Here is an 8,883-nt window from a genome sequence, read left to right as displayed (position 1 = left end):
CAAATAAGAAATTTACACTAAGAAATTCATATCTTTTAAGGTTTTACTGCCCGGACAACAAAACTTGGCATGTGTCAAGATCATCATTTTTACTTTATATTGATGCTTGTTTCAATCATTTTCTGCCGCTGGGAATTAAAATATTTATATGCAAATTACAACAAATTAATTTCATTGATAGCTCAAAAACCACTAAGTTGACACCTCTCTTATGAGCAGCCTTAAGAGGATACATTATTATAAACCATGGCATATGATGAAAGAAACCTTTCCTTTGCTTGTGGTGAGGGAACAATTTTCATATTTGTGTTATCAACTGAGCAATACCATGAAATATTGCAACAATGAATTACCATCAGCGGCATCACAGATTCCTTCTGACCGCTACCTGTTCCACCCATGGGCTGACCCCACTAATGGGGTCAGGTTGACCTAGCACTGAAATACCGCTCAGAGGGGGAAATGCCACGCAGTGACACACACACACACACACACACATTAGAGGGCAGCGAGCATTGAAGAGTAAGAGAGAGACGTGAAGTTATAATAAGAGGGGGTGGATGCGGTAATAAGTAATAAGTAATAAGTGGGGTCGATGGTGACTTTTCGCCAGACCTAACAAACCCAGCTACCCATTCACTGCTGAGTAGACAGGGATTCAGAAAAAACTCGACTGCACCCGCGATCGATCTCTGGCCCTTTGCGTATAAAGAGAGTGCTCTATCAACTGAGCTATCGGGGTCCCCAAATATTCTATTGGACTTTTAAAAAATACAGACGTTATAGCTGGGTTTTTTTTTTGGAAGGAAGAAACGAATGAAACTCATATTATTTGATTAGTTAAAACACCAAACGAAATTTTTATATTATTGTATCATTTTAAATGACAACAATGCGATAGAAAGGAGTGGTGACAAGAGATGGACAAAAGAAAACAAAAAATCGGACTTGCTACTTGCTAGGTTCGAGACACACACACACACACACACACACACACACAAACACAAACACACACATCTCTTTAGTAGTTACATGCATTTCAAACAATAACCCATTAGAGAAGAGGGGTCATGCCTTCATCATAGATCATTGTCATTGCGATCATTATGGTGTAGTAAATTTTGAAATTTACCCCGTATAATGGAATCGTCCAAGGCGTGCGCCTCCTGTTCCCCCCATCTCACACACGAAAGGGCGGTTTGCGGAGTGGAGGGAGGTGGTCGTCTGTGTCGTTTAGTGTATGGCAAAGGGGGGTGGGTGCGATTAATAAAGTGGGATGGGTGGTGATTGGTGGAAGATAGGCAAAGAACCGAGGCAACGAAACGCTGGGGAAGTAGTATGGCGCGAGACCTTGAAAGGTGATGAGAAGTGAGGACCGCCGCCGGTCTTCCTCAGCGCGGCACTATTAAGAAGGTAGCAATGTCACGCGCCAGTCCCTTGAGTGGAACCTCCAAGGGACACGAACGGTGGGGCGTCCAAGCGTGGACTTCGTAAAGTTATGGCCTGATACTGACCAAAAAATGATTTCAAAATGCCAGTCTTTTGCCACAAAGGAAAACAAATCGTGAGTTGTATTCAATAGTTCAGCCAATGAAGTAACGTGTTTCCATGAGCTCTACTAACGACAACTCACTAGACGGTACAAAAACCAAATAATGACGCCAAACTGCCAGTCCTTTTGCATTTCAGTATCAGGATATATATAACATAACGATGGCTACGGTCCAAGACAGCATGGAGGCGCTCACTGTCAGACGAACTGAAAATAGCAGGCCTCACTTCGAAGGCTACCGAGATGATGGCCAATGATGACAGAAGTAGATGGCAGACGCTCGTAGATGTCTTATGTTCCACACGGAGCGAAGAGGATGAAGACAAGTAAGTCACTATTGAACAATACTCTTCAACAGTCGTAACGCCACTTCCTTCCTAATGACGCATAGTAACTTAGTAACACTGGCTCTAAACTATCGGAACAATGGCGGACGCCCTATGAAATATTTCTCCGAAGAGCATAAAAGCGTATCCAGAGGGGAAAAAACATAATTTTGATCATGTTTTGACTTTTACACATTCTGATCACAAGGCATATGAAAAGTTCTAGCCAGCATGAAGAATAAAAGTAATGATTGTCTTTTTAACCAAGATGGCCGCCGTTGCCGGGCGGCGTGACATAAGACTACTGAATCCAATTGCAATGACACGTTTTCACACTCACACATCAGAATAGCTATTCACCGTTGTGCATTTTAAATGTCGTTCTGCACCTCAGCATGGTCTTCACGTTTAATCATTAGCTAGTCGTTCGCACCAATACCGTGTCCTACGTGGGACTTAACATACGACTCTTGATTCCAAGATCAAATTCCTACAACATAGTGACAAACAACAATATGACAGGAACCGACTATTGCAAGGATTACTGGGGATATGGCAATCCCGGTTCTACTCGGTTCTTGCTGTATTCTGCAGCTCCGATGGCAAGACACTAAAATAGTGCCCAAAATGTTGCTGTACTATGACAAATCAAACACACACACACATACACACAAATACACACACAAACGCCCACCCACATACACCCACACCCTCCATAGACCACACACGGTGAGCACACACCACACAACATACGAAACAAACGAACTTGACAATAAGAAATTAGAGAAACCCCCCTCCATAGACAACACGACACAAAACTAGTCTGTCTCCATTTGCTCGTGTTTTGTTTTTTTCTTTGTTTTTGTTTTTGTTGTTAATAATAATAATAATAATAATAATAGATCTTTATTGTCCATAAATATGGCAATTTGTCATTTAGTTACACTTGTTATAATGTTAAACGATAACTAAGATTGAACAGATATTTCACTCCTACTTATTTTCTCTCTCTCTCTCTCTCTCTCTCTCTCTCTCTCTCTCTCTCTCTCTCTCTCTCTCTCTCTCTCTCTCTCTCTCTCTTTCTTTCTTTCACACGTGCGATATACACAACATAAACATATTCATTTCGTTTTCAATTTGTTACGATTGTGGCAATTCGACACCAAAAATTATCATCATTATCAATTGGTCAGTTAATCTTACATTAAATAAATTAATCAGTTAATCAGTCAACGAATCAATCCTTGGTTTTTCTGTACCATATGAAATATTCAAAATTTTTATTGCTGATGGAACGAACGTTGATTTATACTTGTTAGTTCTACATTTAATCTGACAAAACCTTCTCCCAGATGGTAAAAGACTAAATTCATGGTATAAAATATGTTTTTTATTGTTGGTAATTGAGAATGCTTTCCTTTCTATTGCTTTTCCATGAATTCTTTCTACTCCATCAAGAGGATGGTTTATTATTTTTGATGCCTCTTTGATAGATTTTGAAATTTTTGATTCATCTTTAAGTCGGCATCCTCCAAACCATATGGTGCAGCCAAACGCAATTACACTTTTAATCAATGAGTCATAAACTCTTAACATAGTTTTCTTCCTTACTTGAAATGTTCTCAATTTCCTTAGGATGTATAATCTTTGGGCAACTTTCTTAGAAATTATATTAATATGTTGAGAGAAATTGAGGGAACTATCAATGGTTATTCCTAAATATTTAAAATAGTCAACTATCTCAACATCATCTTTACCGATCGCCACACACTTTAAGTCGTTTTTATTTTTTACACCAAACACCTGTTCTTTCGTTTTTTCAACATTTAATTCAAGCTGATTTTGTTTACACCAATCGGTGAATATATTTATTTGTTTGAAATAATTCTTTTCGGTAACTTTATCTTTTAATAAGCCAAGAATAGCAGTATCATCTGCATATTTCACTATAAAACAATTTTCAAAGGATGGTCTGCAGTCGTTGGTGTATAAGATGTACAGGATTGGGGAACTCACACAGCCTTGGGGACATCCGTTCGACAACGTTCTTTTGTTGGAGATATGTTCACCCAATTTTACACATTGCGGTCTATGGGTCAGAAACTCTTTATACCATTTAATAAGGTAGTTTGGAATATCCATGCTGCACAACTTTTGAAGCAAAATATCTGTGTTCATGGCATTAAAAGCTGACGAAAAGTCGACAAACAGGATTCTGGCGTAATTCGAGGGCGTTTGGTCAAGGTGTTTCGAGATCAAATTTGTGGCGGTTAATAGTGCGTCTTCAACACTGAGATGTTGCTGGTATGCAAATTGGTACGGATCTAGCAATTTCAGGTCATAACATTTTTGTAGGAGCTCAGATTTTAAAATTTTTTCTAAAAAAGTTTGTGATCTGATTGATAGTATTTAGTGAGAACTACTCATAACAATGGCTCACAAAAGTAAACAACACACGAGACAAACGAACGAACAAGAAGTTATAGAAGCCTTCTCCTTCGACGGCACAACAAGGCAGTAACACAAAACTAGCATGTCGCCGTTTGTAGCATTGCTCGTTTTTTTTTTTTTTGTGTGTGTGTGTGCCCCGTGTGGTCAAGATGGAGACTACAAAAAGGAAATTGTTGAATTTGTGAGCGACCAGCCCCTTCTTTGGGACCCAAAGAACTCGGAATATTGCATCAAGAATCAACGAAAACAAGTCTGGGAAGATATCGGCATGAAATGTTTACCTGCCGCTGAGCATATTTTAATAATAATAATAATAATAATATGGCGCTGATGATAATAACGATGATAATGATGATAATGATAATGATGATAATGATAAGACATGATAATAATAATGATAACAATAATAACAAAAATGATGAAGATAATATGATGAATGATGATGATGATGATGATAGATGATATGATATGATAGTATGTAGTAGTATATAGTAGTAGTAGTATAAGTAAGTAGTAGTAGTAGAATAGAATGTAGTAGTATAGTGAGTAGTAGTAGTAGTAGTAGTAGTAGTAGTAGTAGTAGTAGTAGTAGTAGTAGTAGTAGAAGTAGTAGTAGAAGTAGTAGTAGTAGTAGTAGTAGTAGTAGTAGTAGTAGTAGTAGTAGTAGTAGTAGTAGTAGTAGTAGTAGTAGTAGTAGTAGTAGTATAGTAGTAGTAGTAGTAGGTAGTAGTAGTAGTAGTAGTAGTAGTAGTAGTATAGTAAGTAGTGTAGTATGTAGTAGTAGTAGTAGTAGTAGTAGTAGTAGTAGTAGTAGTAGTTAGTAGTAGTAGTAGTAGTATAGTAGTAGTTGTTGTTGTTGTTGTATGTTTTAGTGTAGTAGTAGTAGTAGTAGTAGTAGTAGTAGTAGTAGTAGTAGTTAGTAGTATTGTTATTAGTAGTAGTAGTAGTAGTAGTAGTAGTAGTAGTAGTAGTATTTAGTAGTAGTAGTAGTAGTAGTAGCAGTAGTAGTAGTAGTAGTAGTAGTAGTAGTAGTAGTAGTAGTAGTAGAGCAGTAGTAGTAGTAGTTAGTAGTAGTATAGTAGTAGTTAAGTAGTAGTAGTAGTAGTAGTAGTAGTAGTAGTAGTAGTAGTAGTAGTAGTAGTAGTAGTATTAGTGGTAGTAGTAGTAGTAGTAGTAGTAGTAGTGGCGGTCTATGGAGCGTCCGCCTAATATCCGAACCTATTATTATGAGGATCTACACTAAAATGAAATAAAGGAAGGTAACAATGTTTTGGTACCAAAGAAAATACATAGTAACAAACTAGTGAGCAGGCATCAGTGTAAGATACAAATCTGAAATGGTGTGAATAAACAAAACATTGTCACGCCAACGTTTCATTCATGCTGCGACCACCATTGAATACAGACGATACAAGCTAGTTATTTTGTATTTTATTTTATTTTATTTATTTCCACGTTAATTTGTGTTTTGTTGTGCTGACAAAGGGTTTGTACCCGAAACGTCCATTGTCTGTATCGTTCCAATACGAAGCCTCTCCATTAATTTTCACTCTTCCGTTAGTATTTTCACGATCACAGGCTGCAGGCAGCTCCTACTCCTACCGTTTTATACTGTGGCGTCAGGGTGAAACGTCTCACCAGTAATCAGGAAGTCTAAGGTTTGATTCTCCTGTCGAGGTAGTCTAAATGTTTTAGGATGATTTTATAAAAAAATATTGTATCTTTGTTTTGTCTTTTATTTTATTTTTTGAACTGTTTCATATTTTAGATGTTTACCAAGGTATTAACAAGGATGCCCTTTTTGGAAGACCGGTTTTTTAAAAATAAATCTCCCGGCTGACTAATTTTTAAAAGATGAAATATGGGTTGCTTCAAGGCACCGGTTTAGTGGAATTAGATGGATTTGTATCGATTTCTATGTTTTAAGCGGGATATTTTTTGATGGAGAGAATTATTTCCAGACGCCCCCTCCAAATGAATAATTAAATAAATAATATTCAGGCTTTTAAAAAAAAGTTTTAGCAAAGCGCGTCCCTGTAGTTAGAAAAAATAAGCATTCCTCGACTTGGAATCGAACCTCAAACCACCTGATTACTGGCCAGATATTGATTGTCGGATTCAATGCTTCTTTTCTTTACAAAGTGTGCACGTCCGTGTTTCGCTTTAAACTCATTTCCGCCCTTCAACTCACTCAATCCTAGAGACATTTGCTACTTAAAAAAAAAAAAGAACGTCTACGAGTAAATATTAATAAGGCGTCGCAGTCCTAATGGCGCTTGCCGTGAACTGTTTTTGTTCAAGTGGATCTAACGATTTCTATAGAGATGGTTCTCCATTTCTCTCTGTCCTGTGCCAGTAGTTTTAGTTGAGAGAGGTCTTTGTTGGTATGGAGGTGTCTTGGAAGAGATGGTTCTTGATTTTGCTGGGTGCTGGCTGTTTGGTCGTGTTGTGATGAGTCTAGGTGTTGTTTGTAGTACTGTTGAAGATCTTGGTTAAGTGATGTTGGGAGTGAGGTGGGTGTTCTGCCAGCGTACTTTTTGCCATTCTGTGACAGGTATTCCTCCACGAGTATATCTCATCTCATGTAGTTCCATATCTGAAGCAGACGTCGGAGGTCATCTTCCGCCAAGCTGATCTATCTCTTGCCAATTCTATTAAAGCAGCGCCACCTTTCTCAGCTTCATCTGTCCAAGTTCTTATCCCTTTCAAATACGTTATTCTTTGTCTTCCTCTTATTCTTTTTCCATTCATCTTTCCAGTCAAGGCGAGTATTTCCAAACCAGGGTGGCGGATAATGTGTCCTAAAAATTCCATTTGGCGTTTGATGATTTTTGTTATCAGTGATCTTTTTCTGTTGGCCATTTCTAAAATTTCTTCATTTCTTTTCCTTTCCATCCATGACACCCTCATCATTCTTCTGTAAAACCACATTTCCACTGCCTCCAGTCTTTTAACCATGGTCTTGTTTATGGTCCAGCTCTCACAACCATATAGCAGCACAGACAGTACATAGCAATCCAGGACTTTGATTTTTGTTTTCATGCTAATATTCCTGTTTTTCATAATTGTATGCAGCTGGTTGAATGCATTCTTCGCCATACCTATTCTTTTCTTTATTTCACAATCTGATTTTCCATTGGATGTTACATTGAAGCCTAAATATTTGAAACATTCAACTTGTTGTATTGTTTGTCCTCTGCTTGTTATTACACAGGCTGGTGGGTTATTATTTTTAGATACCGTCATACATTCTGTTTTAGATATATTCAGTTCCAGTCCCATATTTTCACTACTCCTGACTACAACATCCAGTAATTCTTGTAGTTCATGTTCAGATTCTGCCAGTAGAACCGTATCATCTGCATACCTCAGATTTGTTACATTCTTTCCTCCAATACACACCCCCTTCTTGTGTTCGATATCTCTTAATATCATTTCACTATAGAGGTTGAATAAATCTGGAGACAAAACACACCCCTGCCTAACTCCTCTTCTAATAGGTGTAAAACTGCTTAGCTCGTTGTCAACACGCATTGCTGCTTCTTGTTCCCAGTACAAATTCCGTAATATTCTTAAATCTTTACCATCAATGTCCAAGGATGATAGAATTTTGAATAGTTTTTCGTGTTGTACTTTATCAAAGGCTTTTGAATAGTCGATGAAACACATATACAGATCTTTATTTACTTCAATACATCTTTCCATCAGCATTGATAATGTGAATATTCCATTTCTGGTACCCTTGTCCTCAACAAAACCAAATTGCATCTCCCCAATTTCAGGTCGTATTTTATTTCTTATTCTTAGTAAAATTATCTTCAAAAGAATTTTTGTGAGGTGGCTCATTAGGCTAATAGTTCTGTGTTGTTCACAATCAACTGCCCCAGGCTTTTTTGGTAGTGCTATAAAAATGGATCGTTTCATATCAGTTGGCATTTTTCCTGTGTCATACACTTGATTTAGAAGGTTTGTGATGAATTCAATCCCCCATTCACCCAGGCCAGTCAAGGCTTCAATTGTTATGGCATCAGGTCCTGCAGCTTTTCCATTTTTCATGCTTTTCATGACGTTCCTAACTTCATCTTTCATTATAGAAGGCCCTTCCAGTTCTTTTATCATAGGCATTTCTCCTCGATTATCAAAAAAAAGTTCTTCAATATATTCTGACCATCTGTTTAGAATGCAGTCTTTGTCCATGATGGTGTTTCCACGCTTGTCTTTGATGCATCCACTTTTAGCACCTGATTTAGTTTTGTTTGTCACTTCTTTGATTTTCTGATGGAAGAATTTGCCATTTTTTTCTTTGCAGGACATTATATAGTGACATTGTTCATTTATCCAGTCTTCTTTAGCTTCGTTGCATTTTCTTTTTATCTGCCTGTTCAGAGTCTTGTATTTTTCTTCCTGATTTTTGGCCTTTCTTCTCTCATTCATTAGTTCTAATATCTCTGGAGTAATCCACTTCTTCTTCTGCAACTTAAGTGGGGTTGGAACATTTTCTTCTAGTGATGCAGCAACACTGTCTTTAAACTGCTCATATTTCTCTTCTATATC

Source organism: Berghia stephanieae, chromosome 11 (genome assembly GCF_034508935.2).
Source record: "Berghia stephanieae isolate SIO BIC M18660-M18661 chromosome 11, UCSD_Bste_1.3, whole genome shotgun sequence".
NCBI classification, from domain to species: domain Eukaryota; kingdom Metazoa; phylum Mollusca; class Gastropoda; order Nudibranchia; family Aeolidiidae; genus Berghia; species Berghia stephanieae.
Note: the sequence above shows the minus strand (reverse complement) of the source record.